Here is an 18,087-nt window from a genome sequence, read left to right on the forward strand (position 1 = left end):
ATCTACCTTAAGTCCCAGACTTGAAACTTTTGCTGAGGAGCTTGGCTGGTTCAGGTAGAGGATGCCATGTTACATCAGGTATTTTTCGGAGAAGAGCGGCGCTTTAACAGCCAGCTCAAAAGGAGGGAATTTCCTTTCTAGGCAGAATGAGCAGGCAGGTCTATTGCTGATCACCAAGTCTGTGGTTTATTTAACTGGGTTTTTTTTGTGTGCTGAAGGTCCTAGCTGGTGATAGGGCTGCCAGGCTCCATTGCCAGCAGCGTACTGGTGGCACTAAGGCTTATATCTGACTTCCTACAGCTGCAAATGCTACCAGCACTAAGATTTCACAATGCCTGGGACACAGCCACTGGGATGAAGGAGAACAGCTTCTAACTGAATTCAGGCAGTGAGAGAGGCTGTAAGGAAGGGTGGCTTTCTGCAGAAGGGAAAGGCACTCATAGGAGGAGAGCTGCCCCCTGTGCCCACTGCCCTTGCTGAGTCTACTGGTGGTTTCTTATGCCCTGAAATGTTTCTTTCCCAACTCTAGATATTATTTTTACTTTGCATCTTCCACTTGGGTGTGATTTGGCATGGCGATTCATGTCTCTGTTACCTTCAGACTGAACTCCTACAATGGAGGATGAGGATGGAGGCAAATTGGAGGCTCAGCTTGTGCAAATATGACACCTTTGTATCCTTGGGAAGATGAGCCACTACCATCCCAAGCCTTGATGTTCCTCCTGGCTCCCAGGCTGTTGGCTGTGGTCTGGCTCATCAGAGACATGTATTAGTTACTACCATCTTTGATTCACTACAGCCAAGCCTTCAAGGCCAGGTCCTGCTCATGAAAGCTCCTGTTTAGTCACCTTTGTCCTGTGATTCATACACCTGTATTGGCATGCAGTTACGTTCCTGCCTCTGAGCTCAGCTGTGGCTTGCCAGTCAGCATGCTGTTGTTATGTTAATAGTAGACGCCAGGCCCCTCTGTGTTGCTTATTGTGCTGCTGAGGTTTGTTTTTGAGAAATGCTATCCACCTCCCACTTCAGCTCAAGGGCAGTGTTGTATGCAAAGAGAGAGAATTTTATAGTCCCTTATAGACCTTCATGTATAGATGTAAATAATATTTGCACTTATAAATAAACATGGAAAATTCTAGCATATTGGTAAGCTTCAGTTCTGTTCCTTGACACTCAAGTGTTGTCCCCAGTCAATAATAGGTATTTTCACTGCTGAGACATTCAGGGGCTGCTTTCTGATGTGAGCTCTCTCTTGGTGATTCATTTCTCTGGGCTCCTAAGTAGCTGGTTTGCTCAAGGTGATGTAGCTGTTGTTATCCTTGAGAGTAACACACAGGTCACAGCTGATATAGATAACAAAACAGACACTGTTTAAAAAAACCCTCAGTTCTGAGAGCCGATGTTGTTAATAATCTTGATCTCTACTGGCTCCTTGCAAACTTGACAGTGTGCTTCAAGGGTAGACTGTTGCTATTTGCAGTTTTAACTAACAGGCAGCCATGCTGTGGTATGCATATTGAGATATCATTAGGATCACAATTACTGAACCGTATTATAATCTAACCTGGGATCACATCTGAGATTTCCCGGTCAGCACGGGACTCCCTCAGATCAGGTAGCTGTTGAAGCTCAAGTTGACGGTCACAGAAAACAGGAAGAATTTGAAATTGGGGTCAGAGTTGGTGATGTGACTCCATTTCTAATGATGATAAGTATGTCAAGGTTTTACTGACTTTTTGTACCTCTTTTTTAAAGGTGGGCCTAGATATGAAGACTGTTTCTGAGTTTTTCTGACTCCTCATGGTAATTGTATTCAACTCAATTCTACAAGGGTAAATTGGCATGGGAGAACCCAGGTAGAAGAGGAACATAAGTAGTACAAAGGAAATACACATCATGTTACAAGACGATAAGGGCAGATTCAGCCATACCTAAATGCGGTATGCACCCTCACAGAGCCTCTGCCACATTCCATTGAGTGGATGGTGCTGTATCTGCTAGTGCTGGGGAGAAAAAAGTCCTCTTGTTGTGCACTTTAGTGAAACTGCATTTGTAGGACAGACTGTATTTATTATGTGCATGTTGGAAAAACGAGGTAAAGAAAGGGAAAGAGGTTATAAACTTTAAAAAAAAGTGTACATTTGTTTTCAACACAGCATGCTACAAGTAGTGCTGTCAGACTAATTGGTAGTGGACTCCATGACTCCAGGCTCAGTTCAAATCCTGAAATTCCAAAACAGGACAGTTTCTTTGAACTCACTAAGTGAGAGAGGCTGAATTTTGGATGCATTTGAAACTGATTTCAGATCTGACCCTTGCAATAAAAACATGTATAATATGGTGGACATCTGATTTGTGATATGCCCCCAGGTACCTCATTCTGTGGCGTAAGTTGATAAAGGGCCCAGCCAACACACACAATGCTCATTGTTCCAAAATCAGAACAGCTATGCAAGGATGGGAATGAAGCTTAAGTGTGGAAAAGTTGAACATGGTCTCAGGCTTTTCCCATAGGCATGAATAAAGCCCTTGAAGCCTCTCCCTTTCTAATTTTAGTGATAAAGATAGTACTTTTGCAGGAATTTATAATTGCTGTTGATTTCTTTACTTAGAACTTGCGTGACTTGTTTAAACAGCATTGCAGCTCTGGAGTTCTTTTGCAACATCTTAGGAGGGCACTAAAGCAATATAAAACAGACTAGGCCTGACCCCCAGGGGAATTGAGAGATTGGTTCAAAAAATCTTATTCGCTCATTCTTTCCACAACCTAAGGACAGCAATCGTATTTTGCACCTGGAGTACTAGTTCGTCCAAGGCACAAGTTGCCCCCAAATACTGCTTTCCATCTTCATGCCTGTGTGGCTCTGAAAAGATCTACGGAGGTTATGCACATCTCTTCTCTAAAAGGATGCCTTTGTTTTTCCTGTCACTACCATAAATGCTTCCCTGTGGATCCTGGGATATAGGAAAGGATTGTACTTCTGGAAGTGAAACATCTATATACTTCCCTTGCAGCACGCTAGGTTAAAGATAACATGATGTTAATTGCCTGTTGCTGTAATATGCTTGTGGAAAAGCTGGTGTATTTCTAGAATAGCAGCATGCTGCAGAAAGTCAGTACAAGTTTAATCCCCTGGTCTGCACAGACTGTCAGCGTGCCCTTGAGCAACTTAGTCGCTCTGTAACTCAATTTCTTATGAGTGCAATTGAAATAAGAACATTTTCCTATTGTCTTTGTATTCTGAGGTGAGAAGTGTATTAAAGACTGTAAAATACTTGCAGTCTGCAGTGGTCAAGCCATATAAACCATTAAGGTAGCTGTTAAAATACCTGAATAAACAATCTGACCAGCAGAGCCTGGGTTCTCCATGAAGTATTGCAGCCATTGCTTTGCCTGCCTGTGCCAGCACGCTGTACCACCCTGTATGTTACTGTTAATCAACATTTCCCTTCCTGAAAGGATTTGTTAAAGGAGCACCATTTTACTCCATCTCAGACAATGCAGGTTGGCTAAAATCTCTGGGAATGCTCATCACAGACAATAAGCTTTGAGATGATGCTAATACCTTGTAAGGGACCCACTAGCCAGAGGATCCTGCTGGTACTGGGGCATTAACTGAAGATGGTTGGGGCTTGTGTACTGTCCTAGATCAACACACTTCATTGCAGTTCTCCGCATACTGCATCTTGCATCAGATCTGTCCCATTAAATCAGTGAAATTATTTAAATAAATTATTTTTATTAATTTATTATATGAAAAATTTTAGAGCAAATTCCTTTGATGTGTGATATCCTAATCACACCCGCAGGGCATTAGCAGGCACAAGGCACATCTGAGTGTCTCTAATTCCCTAGTGGTGTGATTATATCTCATAATATTCACAACCCCCTGGAGCTTCTTTACTGGTATAAATAAATCAATTATTTAAGTCAAATACTTTGATCATTAGAAGCTGCCAGTGAGTGCTTGAATGCCTGAGCTGTGCGATTCACCAGGAATGATCTTGCCTCTCAAAATGCTGAGCAGCCGAGCTGAGTGCTACCAGCACTTCATTTCAATCTGCTTTATAAATTAGATTAGAAGTCAGTTTCCAATACTTCATCCTGGAAAGCAAGGAAGGGAGAACTTTACAGGGGTGGAATTATGAGATATTGCTGCCAACAGATCCTTTTATCATTTAACACTGCTGTCATAGGTTAAATATGAGCTACTGTTCATATTAACTAATAGCTATTATACAGAAAACTGACACAGGGATTCCAGCTAATGCACCATGAACCTGGTTCACACACACTGCATCATATTAACTATTATTTGCACATATGGATGGAAAGGAGTTTTGAGTCACTTGGGATATATGGCAAATTAGCATTTTATATCATATTAATGAAGTGCTAATTGTTCCTTGCAACCTTTTTTTGTGCAAATTGAATGGGTCCTATTTGCATTGTCATGTAACTGCTGTATTACCTTGCAGCACTTTCATTAGGATGAGGCAGCAGAGTTCATCAAGGAAAAATATTAGTAATTGTGAGTTAATTAGTTATGAAACTAATATTGTTTAAAGTAGAGCAGAAATACAGCAGTTGACTCTGGTTTAGCTTGGGAATATTTTTTATTAATAGGTTTTATAAAATAACTTTCATTTTGCATATATTAAACTGTCATCTTTACAAACACAGCTCCCTGCTCCAATATTTTCTTTTTCAGTTCCTGTTTGTCAGGGTGTTTTGCATCTTCTAATGAAACATGAAACATAGGAAAAAAAAAAAAAAAAAGGTGAGTAGTTTATTACTGGCCATTTATCTCTAAAATTAATCACAAGTCTGGAACTTTTTGAAATTGTGAAATAGGAAAATATCTCTAAAGATATTGAATTTACAGGTGTCAGTGAGTCTGACCAAGCAGCAGCAAAGTCTGTAAAACAATTTAAGAAATGTTGAAGATGTTACAGTCTTAATCATTTGCAGCATCTTGTTAACTATCACAGATAAAATTCTTCCTAAGAGTAAAATATAGTATGTGATATTTTCAGCCAGGACAGGTATTTTGGAGGAGAGGGAAGAGGTAAAAAAAATTGAAAAGTAATTTCATGCTAACTCAGGTATGTTTCCATGATTGTGGAGGAAGCATGATTAATATCTGAAGCCTCTGTGGGGAAGGCATCTAGACAAAATGACATAAATCTACATTAGAGGATTTAAGTGATTTTGCCAAGAAAAAAGTGAGCTGAACTTTAGGTAGCACAGCCCTTTGCCAGTCAGTTCATCCAGATTTAGGGCCTGCACCTTTTCTTTTTCAGTGAAGTATTGGATACAGACAGATTGCAAGTTACAGCCGAAGGCGGTATGACAGCTTTATTGCTGTTGCATGGGCAACATGTTCTTTGATTGGGAAATAGGCTGTGGACTTACAGCAAGGTATGTACAGAGAAATGCTTTCAGATATTTGTATTATTAAAACAAAGGTTGTCAATACAGACTGACTAGTATTTTCATACTCTCTCTTTTAGCTATATATGCCTATGCATTTGTGTAAATGTAGACGTATGTATTTATCAGAAAGGTAGTCTCAGCTGGAGAGAAAACTGAATGAAGAAATTGTGCATAATATAGTCTGTCACAGAATATATTCTCAAGTGTCCGCAGGGGAGGGGAATTAGGACTTGCACCTCAAACAGACATCCTGAATGCTCTATCCAGCTGTACAAACAATTGCACAGGACGTTGTCCCAGGTAGGCATGAAGCAATGCAGCAAGACCTTCTTGCTGACTTAGACTTAAGAGTGTTTCCAAACAAGCACAAGCAGCGCAGCATATTTTTCAGACCTGAAGTCTAGATAAAGGCATTTGCAAATTGCTTTGTTTTGCCCTGTATGTGATCCTGGCTTACTTGATGTGAAAAATGTGGATCATCTGGATTTCAGCTGTATTCTGTCCTCCCAGGGGCCAAACCAGAAATACTTGATTATGGTGCTACTTGCATCCAATTTGTTCTGAACCAAAGGAATGGTATAGGTGAGCTGGACAAAACTGGCTTTGTGACAACATCTGCTTTTTGCCTTTGCAAAATGCTTTCCACCCTGTCTACATAAGCTTAGACTTGCTGAAGTCTCTATGGGGAAAAATATTTTCTCTTTTCTTTTCCTTTCTTAAAAATACCTTGAAGCTCTTGCTATGGCTTTCTGAGAGACTTCAGTAGATGGTTGTGAGAACACAAATATTATTTTATTGGTAAAGTCTGAATGCATCAGCAAAGTCTTACCTGACAGCAGTGCACTGAAGCTTGCTGTATAGTGTGTGTCAGAGCTGAAGTTTTAATGGGCTTGTTAGTTATCACAATAAATGTGGACCCTGCGGGGAATTGTTTACTGTATGTAAGAAGATGAGGAGGTCCTGGGTGTGGACAGGAGAAAAGGGCAATGCAGCAACCTCAAGAATTTTATGGGTTTATGTTAAACAGCTGTGGTAACATCAGGAGGTTATCAGGAGCCTGAGGACATCCAAGAGCAAAGCTCTGGTAGAGAGATAGAGGAATCAGAGGCACAAACATTCTTCCCTGCTGACAGGTAGGGCTGCACTGGTATATTCCTCTGCTAGTCCAAACAAGTCTGGGAGAGGAGCTGAGCAGAAAAGGGAACTTTTGGTAAATGAGGAAGGGAGCTGCTTGCTTCACAAGCCACTTCCTGTGTTACATGCTCATCTCTTTTCCAGGCATTGCTGACAGGAGTCCTTGCTGAGCTCTGGAGGCCGACACTGGGCTGTGCAGCTTTTAAGCTCTAGTTAAGAGTGTAGCTTAAGCTCATGGCTACCAAAAGTCATTAACGTGCAGCACAGTGTTCAGTGGCCTGTGAGAAATGAATTCAACTGCACTACAATTCCCTGCAGTTACTTTACCTGGATGAAAAGGCTCCCCAGATTTCCTCAACTGGCACAGTTTTTTGCTGTGTCTACAGAAATAAAGGGCTCTGAGTGAGTGTGAAGCAAAGCCAGCAAGTGTGTGCCAAGGGGGGGCTGCAAATCAGGTTTATAGACATCTTGTTGCGATGTCATAGAAGAGACTTCATTTCTGTTCCTGAGATATGTATCTCTTATTTGTCTTAAAAAAGAAAAAAAATTTAAAAGGAACACTTCCTTCTACGGGCTGATGAGTAAGAAGCTTTTCAGACACCTAAAATGAGTAATGTGAAAAATGAATACTTTGGAGTCCAAAGCAAAGTTTGTGTGATGTCAGAAAGGGGGGGGGGAGAGAGAGAGAGAGTCTTTAAGGGAATTAAAAGAACCTAACAATATTGATTTCAGTTTGCCAGGGGAGGGAGCAGGAGAAACAAGCCATTGGAACAAGTTCCTGAACCTTCCCACTAGCCGGAATGTCGAACAGCAGAGTGAAAACAAACATTTCTATAAGGTTTGCCTTCCCAGAAAAGACTAAGTCCAGTCCCTCTTGACTTGCATGCTGTTGCTGGCAGCATCTGTCCCTCTTTGAAGCAGCAAAGAAGGCAGGACTTTTGGTGCATTAATCTGCTACTGGTGGTGTGTGGAAAAAGGGGAAAAACTACGGGGGACGTCTTACTTTGGGAGGGGTGGTCCAGGTTGTGGCAGCGTCCAGCGTGTACACTTGTGAAGGGCTGTGCTCGGCCTCTGGTGCTGGAGGGAGAAGAGGGGAGGGTTGTGCTCCATGCAGAAACCCAAGGCAGCACCCTGCCTTAGAGCTCTTCTAGGCGTGCCTGTGTCAGGCAGCCCTCTGCCTTTCCCCACATTCAGAGCCCTCGGTGCAGATTTCACAAGGCATCCTGAGCCTGTGTGATTCGATTCCACATTTTGTCTGATTTCTGTCTGATCACTGTCTCAGGAATATTACTGCTGGGTTAGGAGTTCCAGTAAACCCTGCCTCAGATGGCCCACCTTTTCCTTGACAGGGAAGGGTACAGTCTGCACGTGTGTCTCCAACTGGCCAGGCAAGAAGGAAGCTCTGATATTTGACATGACTTTTTTTCCTCTTTAATATGGAGCTGAAGCAAAATCATGGTCCCTGTAGCTTGGTGTCTTTGAGAATAATGGAGTGACTGAAATAAGATGATAAATTGAAATTTGGAAATGGAAATTGCTTAAAATCAATGCATCCGAAGGTGACTGGGCTATTAACATGAGATGAACTTTCTTGTGACCTATATGCATACAAAGATTGACACCTATGCAGGATCAAAGCAGCTTATGAAAGGCTAGAGTATATGAGAGGAAATTGAAAATGTGTAGGTTGTCGATCTCGAGAGTGGCTTTTATTAGTTATTGTACATAATAACTATTGTGTCAGAAATGAAAGGGATTAACTCTCTCCCAAGGTACTGCACCTGAGCAAATATTGTCTTGCCTGGGTGAAATTTGTGCCAACACAAAGAAGACCTGGTAAGAGGCTATGTACTGCTTAAGTCTCACTTAAGTCTTCAAAATGAGGATTATGTAGGAATTTAGTGGTGCAAAAATATAAGGACAAATTTCAACCCTTATATTACTACAGTGTACGACCCTGGGGCTTCTGGAGTAATGTAGAGTCTCACCAGAACACATCAAAGCCATTGGAAAGTACTTTCTCTGCAGACTGACCACTTTCCAGATTTGGGAGTTTCTCATGTCACTGAACTGAAGCTCTGAAGGGCTGTTAGAGAGAAACTGGGTAAGTGGGTTTTAACGACTGAATGTTTTATTCTCTGCTGTATTTTCCAGTGGCTCAAATGCTTTAGTCTATGTGAGCAAGCAGGGGAATATTTTGCTGTGATCAATAGGTTTTTCTGAGAAATATTGTAAATATGGGACCACAATTGACAATTTGTTGTTGGAAGTGTGAACAGAAAACACTCGAAATTTCAGAATAAAAGTAATGAACATTTTCAGGCCAGAGGAAGAAAATTCTAAGTCTGGAGGACAAAGGAAATATTTTTCATGCTGAATCCTTCTGTCTAGATCTGCTTTCAGCAGAAGACACCCACCTTTCAATCACACTCTTGCATCTGTGCCCAGTTTGCACACCTCTTGCTAAATATTTTCCTGTTTGTGGAAGAATGGTGAAATGGTTTCACAAGAACACAGACCATTTTCTTGACAGCCGTTCACATATTTAATTGTCTGTCTTCAGTGATAAGGTGTGCCTATGTAATCTGGACTGTAACCACCAGAGGGGAAAGGAGTAGGTTATAATCTTGTACACACAGTATTTTCAGAAAAGCCTTTCTTAGTTTTTTGGGGGATTCCCATATTTATTATGTCTGCCCTTCCTCCTGGCACAACATAGGCTGAGGGGAAAAGAAATGGGGAACCTCACGGTGTCTTTCTGTAAAGCTGCCTTTTCTGTGTATTAGCCTGTTTCCAGGGATACCTTGTAGAGATGCCTCTGTTTTTTCCATGTATGTTCCAAGACATGGACATCACTGATGGGGTGTGAGAGGCCTGAGGACACTGTCATATAAAACTGTTCCTTCTGAGAGGATGTTTGAAACTGCTTTGAAAATGCAATGTTTTTGAGGGGCTTGTGTCACCTGCTACCCTTACTATAGTTTCCACGTCATAAAAACACTTCCCTTCCCTATAAAGCATTGAGCCCTTGCTGTATGGCTGATTTACTAGAGTTACTGGTTAGTTTGAAGGATCATTTAACATATTTTTTTTCCTGGATTTTTTTCTTAAATGCTTTGCAACCCAAATGTATTCTGATCTGATTTTATTAGATTCTTTTGTCCTGCACTCCCCTCCTCCCCTTTCCCTATTTAATTTGATCTTACACATATAGCTGTAAACAGTTCATTTTTGTCTTGCATTGGTATGGTGGTTGTGTTGTAATCTGAAGGTGATTAGTGATCTGAGGAATCCAGATCAATGCTGGTTTAGGTAAAATGATCACAGATCTCTCCCCAGTGGCATGCATGGTTCCCTACCTTCCTGTCAGTCCACAGTAGAGCACCAGAGCACAGATTGTTCCTCCTGGTGAAAGGAAATCTAATTTACTAGGTTTAAATAGTACTGCAATCAGCTTGTTTATAGCTAGTGGTAATTATGTTGAGTTTGTTGGCTGATAAATTGATCCCATCCTACTCCTGTGTGTCTTTGGATATTGTGTTTCTTGTGTTGCCCTGGCTGGTATCTAGTGATCACAGCTAGATCACAACTGCTTTTGCTTCACGGCCTTTGCTGGCAAAACTCTGGGCTTGTGTTTTGCTCTTTTGAGTAGCTGACAATCCATAACAACAGTATTTACAAGTGAGAATGAATAGAGCTGCTTTGCATGCCAAGAGCCCTGTATGCTTCTCTGACATATGAGGAGGCCATAGGGTGGTGCTAGGCTCCTCAATCCTTCATCTAATATTTGCCCAGTGTAGGAACACCGCAAAGCAGTTCATTGTCCTCACAGGATCCCTGTGAGGTTGGCAGTACTGCTGTCACCATTTTGCATGAAGATATTTTTGGCAGAACAGAAACAAATGACATAACCAGCATTCCTCTAATGTATATCAGATGGTGATACATAGAATGTGAGAATTCTGCGTTGCAGCACCTTATACCTCCTTCCCAAGTTTGGCTGAAGACTTTGCATTCTTCTTGATTTCTGTTCTAGTCAGAATTGTGCCATCATCTGCTCAAAATTAATTTCTGTAGGTTTTCCCTAATTTCCCAAATGAAAATATTGGAATGCTTTTGTGTCATGTATACAAAGTACATGGAGGTGAGGGGAAGTCTCAGAGGAGTCAGATCATGGATGTTAAAACTTGCATCTGTGTGACTGTGACTGAGCTGTGAGTAAGCACAGAGCAAGCAAGAGCCTTTCTGTGTTAGGTGTGTTTCTAGGGAGTCTTTCCTTTCTGTGGTAAACAACAAGTTTTGGAAAGCAGAATGGTTTTCCCATGGTATTTTTTTGATACATCAGGGGATAAGTAAGGGAATATCCATTTTTTTATTATTAGGGGGAAAAAAATGCATTTAGCTCTTTGTTTTTACCACCTTGCTCCCACTTTGAAGAGAAGGAGGAAAGAAGGGGTGGGGGGAAGGGGGAGACAGAGAGAGAGCATCAGAAATTTTTTGTCATATTTATTTCTAGAAAAGACATCACTAGTGAGCTTATTAGTATGGCATTTTCAGTGGAAATACAGTATTTCTGCTGGACAAAATGCAAGAATGTTTTATCTCATGGAATTTCCCACTCAGGAGTGGAACAGTTCTTCATACTGCCACAGCTGCCTCAGCTCCTAATATGGATTTAGCAAGTAGCTCAAAAGTACCCATCAGGACCCAAAGACACAGCTGCTATGGTGGTTTTTCAAAACCTTAAAGGGGCATACCAGAAAACATCAGGAAAAAACTTTACTATAAAAATTGGTTGCAAAATAGGAAGAATCCTACATTTTGCTGCTGAGTTATTAGCCATTTGTTTTGATTTCTGTCACAGCAGGTTCTGTCTTGAATACGCTATGAAATTTGTTTTGGTTTTGTTTTGTGTGCACTGAGCCCAAGCAAAAGCCTTCTGTGGGGATGTCAGTGCCATTTTGCTCTTAGAGATTGTAGCTTTCAGCTTGATACTGTCTTTTAATGACACTACTCTTGTTCATCCTTGTTTTGATGTTCTTTTGATGTAAAATGCATTTTCTGAATGAATAGATTTGCTCCTTGTTTATAATTCAAATTGTTAAAGCCTATTTTCATTGCCTTTTTAATTATGCAGCATTTAAATCCAGAGTTCATTTTCTTTCAGAAGAATCCTAAGAGGGCTATTAAATACGAAGATACCACTTTTGGTTCAGGAAGTCCCCAAGTCACAAAGGAGGGTGTACTGAGGAAGTATCACTGCACGCGTACCCTGATCTCATACTTTTTCCAAAGTTTGCGCCGTTGGCTAGTGCTGGCGGATCTGTGGTCTCACTTGGTACAGCTCCTTTATGTCTCTAAACACAAAAAATGTTATGTATGTCTTCATTCCTCATGCCTTTTTTGGATCTTGCTTACTGCATTTCTTATTATGCAACTGGAAGTCACTGATGGAAAGGTAAACATGTTTTAGGGTAATATCCTAGCAGAAGTCCCAGACTGTATCTGTGTTAGTAACCTGGACAGGGCCAGGAGCAGTGGCATGAAGTGACCTGTGGTGTTTAACTCTTAGCGTGCTCCATTGCATGGTTTTGCCTGCGCCAGCCAGCACTCTCTGCAATGGTGTCTGGATATGGGTTAGGGCAGCAGTGTGAGCCAGGCAGATATGGATGAGGACTCCTCTTTGGGGAGTGAGCAGAAGGACAGAGTTTAGCCATATGGACGTGGGCTGTGCCATAAAACCTGTGCTCAGGGGCAGGGAATTGGCCCCGGACTGCTTTATTTTCTATTCCAAAGCAGGCCTGTTGGTTTCTGCGCCGCAGTGCCAGGCCCTAAGACAGAATGCATTTACAGCTCTCTGTATACAGGACATAATTTTAATGCTTGGCTCCTGCTGCAAAATATGTCACAGCAAACTTCAAGAGGATTGTTTATGTCCCCAGAACCTTAAGCTGGAATAATGACTCTAATTTATTTATGCACATTTTGACAGCTTGTTATGTTTTATTCCGTAAAGCTAAATGTGGTCTCAACACCTTGGAGTTATTGCTACTAAGTAATGATACCAGGGAGAGATAGGGATTTTTGTCTCTGAGCAGAGAGCTTTTCTACTCTGTAAGGATTTGAAACCACTGTCCTTGTGTCTGGATGTCTGTTTGAGAAAGGACAGTGAAACTGAGGGCTGATGTGGCTAGCTGCATAACTGAGCAGGAACAGATTGACTCTGCATCAACAATGAATGCTTGAATAACCCAGTAACCAGTGACCTTAGCGTGGGACCTGTCACACTCAGACAGGAGATGGGGTACTCTGTTCTAGAGTAGAGACCTGTAAATGCTTGCTTGCTCTCTAATATGACTCAGTTTCTGTTTTAGATCTGCTGAATGATACAGTTTGGGTACCCCCTTAGGAGAGACTCAGTCTCTCCTCTTTCTCCATAGAGGTCTGAAAGACAGTTAGACCCCTTCTGGTCTGAAAGATTTTTATCGTTTATGGGTGTGATTGAATAATTTACCTACCCATAGTGTTTCCTGTGTCTAATATAATGACTCAGGTTTGATAATACATTTACAGCTAATCAAGGTCTTCATAGGAGCATTGAATAGTTTTGTAAACCAGTAGGATATATTGGTAGATTGTAAGGCAGTTTTGACCAGGAGTTTAAATGAAAACAAAAGAAAACAACTGTAAAACTAAACCACTAGACATTGGATTCTGTATGACTTTGAGTTTCTTTTTCTGTTCTCTACAGCAATGTCTATACTATTGAAAAAACTGTGAGGAAACATTCCCAGGCACTGTGTTGTCTACACTTAAAGTGTTAGAAGAGTCCTTGGCAGGCTTTAGACCTGGGCCAGCTAGGATTCTCCCAAATAATTTACAGGCACCGTTCAGGGATTAACTCCAACCAGGGACATGTTCTGAATATGTACCTGACCATCTTGTTTTGGAGGCTAAGAAGGTTAAGTAGTATGAATAGGAACCATCTGCAACCAGTAGCTGTAATCCTGAAGAGCAGTCCCAGGCTTGTTCAATTTTCTAGTATAGATATAGCTAATGCATGCTTACTTCTATACCATATACATTTGGAAGCAGTGCTGAAACAGGAAAGGGGAGAAAGAATATGTTTAACCTAATCCAGGATATATGGGGATGACAGAAATCACATTAACACAGACTCTTAATTCCTTGCTGAATATCTTCTATTCGCTCTAAGCAGTAGTAGCTCAAGAAAAATAACATTCATGACGGGCCAGTGTGGATCCCTGGAGTCTCAGTAGGGACAGCTGAGAGACAAAGCTGTAAATATGTCATGATAGACTGAAAAGAAAGAGGTACCACTCTAGGGGGGAACTCGGTGCTTAAGTATCAGCTCAACCTGAGTGACAGTCTGTGAGACAGACTGATCATTGCCTTTGGGCTTTAGTCCTAGTTTTAATGCCTTTTTTTTTTTTTTTAAAGCTTCCTCTTACCCACTACTCCAACAGCACAGTTTCCAGGGCCAAGGTTATTTACAAGTCACATGGAGAACACTAGTTACTGCCTCAGATACAATGGGAGGGTGTAACTCTGCTGCTGATACAGATGACAATGATCAGGTTACCATTCATTTACTAACTAACTCCTTAATCAAAGGTTTAACTAGGTTTATAATCCAAGAGAGAGAGCTGTGGCCACACTAGGATTCATGTGCAAAGTCATTGACCATCAAATTCTAGTAGTAGAGATCTGGTTTTCTCACTCCTGTCCTGAGGAACAGCTGTTAATGACCAAACTCAATACGACAACTGACCACCTTCGCAGTCCAAGCAGGGAGATGTGCCTGAACATGGAGAGTGAGCTGAATTCCCACCTTGTTTGGGTTCGTCCTTCATATCAGGGTTTGAATCTCATATTGCACACGTCTCACGGGGATGTCAGGTTTATCAGGATGGCACTTGCATATAGTTCTGTAATCACTGTGACAGTTCCCTGGTCGCTAAAGTAACTTCCTGGAAAAATTATGTGAAAATCTTGAGTGTTAGTCAGTGATTTATGGCATTTTAAAGTAATCAAATGCAGCTGAAAATCTTGATATGTATAAACTTGGGCCAAATCCTGGCTATAACCTTATCTCAGAACTGTGTAAGAGTACTGCATGCTCCTCTGTTCTTCTTGTGAGAAGGCAGAAATTTGTTCTGTTTCCTGAAATGATTGCCGTTCCTGTTGTTAGCAGAGGCAGAACTTGAAGGTCATTGAAGAAATGAGCCACTGAGAGTCTGATATAAGTTGAGTTATACCATCAGTGAATTCTGCCGTTGTCAATCACAGGCATTTCTCTGTGGTGTTTCAGCCTTGGCTCCTAGTCCTAGCCTAAAGTATCTGGTTTCTTTTCAGAAGTGGCTGGTCCGTAGAGTAGATTGCACAGCCTATCTGTTTTTAGGGCCTTGCCTTGTACTCTGTTTCATCTTATAAAATACACATAGTTCATCTCTAGTCATGTCCCCTTTTCAGATGGGAGACACTGGCAACAAGTAGTAGCTGGTAGAGTTCCTGCCAGCAGGTGTTTCATTTTATTTGGCTGTTGTAGGGGTTTTTGATATACTAGCGTGATTTTTCTTTTCTTGTCTGTGAATTCATGTGAAAAAGTATTATGGAGCTGAGCCCTGGCCTGCACTAGGAAGTTGCCCTGCTTTAAATTAATTCTCTATACATTCAAATGGGACCTCTGGATGTTTCGAAAGGCCAGCCACCAAATGCTTTCTCATTTTCATACACTACGGGGAGGGGTTCTCATCTTCATAGTCCTGCTCCAGAGAGATTCACCCTGCAGGACAATGGAGTGGTTAGTTTTCTGGCAGATAAGCAAATGCATCATGGCAAACTTGAAAACTCATCTTCTTTTCTAACTTTTCCATTCATTTTGTTTTACCCTCAAGACCCACAGTTTCTGTGCCACATGTTTATGTCTGAAATGTTGTCCCCTGATCTTTATTAGCCCTTTGAAACCAAACACACACTGTGCATAAATTGCCAAGCTTAGTCCTTCAGCTGACAAATGGCTAGCTAGCTAGGTAAAAATAAGCTGCTTTCAAAAGACTCCAGTGTCCAACCCATCAGGTACCTGGGTATACAGAGCTACAGCCCACAGTAACTTTTAGCCTTTTGCAGTGTATGGACATAAGTGAAAAGGAGTTTGTGACTTTGTATGACCTTTTTAAGGAGTTGGCACAAGGTTATATGGTTACTTTGGGCTGTATTTTGCTAGCTTTTGCACATATGGAATAGCATCTTCCTCTGCAATAATCTCACCTATATAATGGTGTTAGAATCTGTCCTACCAGCTGGAGTGAGCTATTTCACACTGTATCTGAATCTGATATTGTTTCCTTTTTATCTGTTGAGATAGAGTGCTTTGCTGTGTATCCTGATATCCCATGGCTCTCTTTTTGGAGCTCTGTTCACACATCTTGATTCCATCTGTACTCTTCAAGAGGCCCGTTAGGTGGAAGATGTATCTGTCAAACACATGTAGATTCTGGACAGCAGCCCTTTACGGGTCATGCCTTGAAACATTACTAATTTGATTTCAAAGGGAGCTATTACAAAATGTCTTTTGTGTTGTTAGGCCTCAGGAGAAGGACCTCAGTTGGACACAGTAAAATGCTGCATTTGCTATAGCCATGGAGCCCCTTGTTGGAAAAGATATAAGAATCAGTCATGTCTTTGTCTTGGAGCTCGGCACCTCTTCAGGAGGAGTCCCCTGATGAGACAGGGGGACGGCTAAATGTGTGTTAAAAGGTCCAGGGGACAGAAACTTAGTGATCCACAGCATCCATCTGATGCTGTCCAAAGCTGTTGAGCAACCTCAGGAAATGAGTGGAAATCCGACTCTTGTTTGACTATCCTGAGTCCAGAAAGTGGGACGGTGGGTGCAAGAGGGTTGACATACACATCTGTGCACTCTGTGGCAGTGCTTTGAAGATCTGTGTTGTAGCCTGTGGCTTTTTATGATGCAGTCATGTGCATTTTTAAGCCTAAGAATTAGACACCTTTGTGGTTGAAGTTAAGCATGACTGTGACTCATTCAGCTGTCACTCATACAAACTTGGTGTGAGAACCATATGTATGGGAAGAAGTAACCTAGACCCAAGATGCAAGTTCATGGATTGCAAGACAGGAGGCCAAACACTGAAACAGCATCTGACAAAAGTGAGTAATTGGTCAAAGTTTCCACTTCTATTTAGTCAAATTTCCAACATAAATTAATCTATTGTCTCAAAGTAGTGGCTTTTCCTCCTGATAAGCTGTGGATCTTCCCCCACAGCTACTTCACTATTTGCAGTTAGTTACAGTTGCTCATAGGCTGCACAATCTCTGAGCACATTAGAGCTGTACTAGTAGCCTGACTGGCATTCATAAACAGGCAACGCTTGGGTCTTAGTAATACTCTAAGTCAGTGCAGTAGTGTGCCAAAATAAAGGTCATTTCAATTTCATGTTATGTCATGCAGTTTTGAAGTGACATGTGTTTAACGAGTTTTCTCCAGTAAATGAACGATAGCAAGTATTACACTAATAGGCTTTGATGATTTGCCCACAAAAAAAAAAAAAAAGCAAAATCTTTCCGAAAACATTAAACTGATATTTTACCAGAGAAAAAAAACCAAAAACCAGAACAAAGTTTCAAAATCCTGCCTCCAAGCTTCCATAATGAACAAAATTAGGCTTTTTGGCCCTTTCAGATGACGGTTTGCAGAAGTTTCACTGTAATTTATTTAAGCGTGCCCATCACTACAGAGATGGAGGCTGACCTTCTGATAGGGATAGGAGAGCATGAAGGGTGCATGTTGAGCTTGTGACAGAAGCTGTATCACAAACCTCATGACAGGACCATTAAAAGAGTGAAAAGCAGGTCCCTATGTGTATGGAGCCTATAATTGTGCATAGAAAGGTTTGGAGTAGTTTCTGTCTTCTCATACAGCAATGCCTGCTTACCTTGCCACTGTGCCTAGTATCCCAGCTGGTTGTTCCCTGTCATCTTTCTACCAGGCTATGGACTCAAACAGGCACAAACTGGAACACAGGAGGTGCCATCTGACCATCAGGAAAAACTTTTTCACAGTGAGGGTGCTCAAACACTGGCATAGGTTACCCAGAGAGGCAGCGATGTCTCCATCCTTGGAGATATTCAAAAGCCATCTGGACATCATCCTGGGCAACCTGCTTTAGGTAACCCTGCTTGAGCAGGGGGGTTGGATCAGATGACCTTCAGAGGTCTCTTCCAACCCCAACCATTCTATGACTCTGTGATTCTATGACTGCTTGATCAGGGCTGCTGACATCTTGTCGTTCAAAGGCTTAAAAGCGTTGAACAAAATCTGTTACCCAATCTTGTTCTTGGGAATGTTGCTTTTGGTGTCAGCAGTGGGTTGTGCGGCATGTTAAAAAAATTAATAGTTCCTTCAGTACAGGATAGGAGGGAGGACTGTTTGGATTCTTGGTGGTGTAGCTTTTGAGTGTGCAGGAGGGACTGCT

General features: G+C 41.6%; 2 long non-coding RNA genes across 5 annotated transcripts in view; both read left to right on the plus strand.

The window, feature by feature from the left end:
* Positions 1–18,087, plus strand: part of LOC104316531 (uncharacterized) — a 161,810-nt gene that overhangs the window by 128,433 nt on the left and 15,290 nt on the right. Inside the window, exon 1 of one of the 3 annotated variants that reach the window (XR_718428.2) lies at positions 16,630–16,762. The exons of the other annotated variants lie outside the window; for them this stretch is intronic. This is a non-coding gene — a long non-coding RNA (uncharacterized lncRNA). Of the gene's footprint in view, positions 1–16,629; positions 16,763–18,087 lie in introns of those variants that run through there. 3 annotated transcript variants of the gene reach the window in all.
* LOC138689899 (uncharacterized) lies at positions 5,178–8,888 on the plus strand. Of its 2 annotated transcripts, XR_011328693.1 has the most exons (4): positions 5,178–5,422; positions 5,515–5,737; positions 7,304–7,409; positions 8,520–8,888. It is a non-coding gene; the product is annotated as an uncharacterized lncRNA (long non-coding RNA). The 2 variants fall into 2 exon arrangements; XR_011328692.1 differs by having other exon boundaries at positions 7,304–8,888.

Source organism: Haliaeetus albicilla, chromosome 18, assembly GCF_947461875.1.
Source record: "Haliaeetus albicilla chromosome 18, bHalAlb1.1, whole genome shotgun sequence".
Classification (NCBI taxonomy): Eukaryota; Metazoa; Chordata; class Aves; order Accipitriformes; family Accipitridae; genus Haliaeetus; species Haliaeetus albicilla.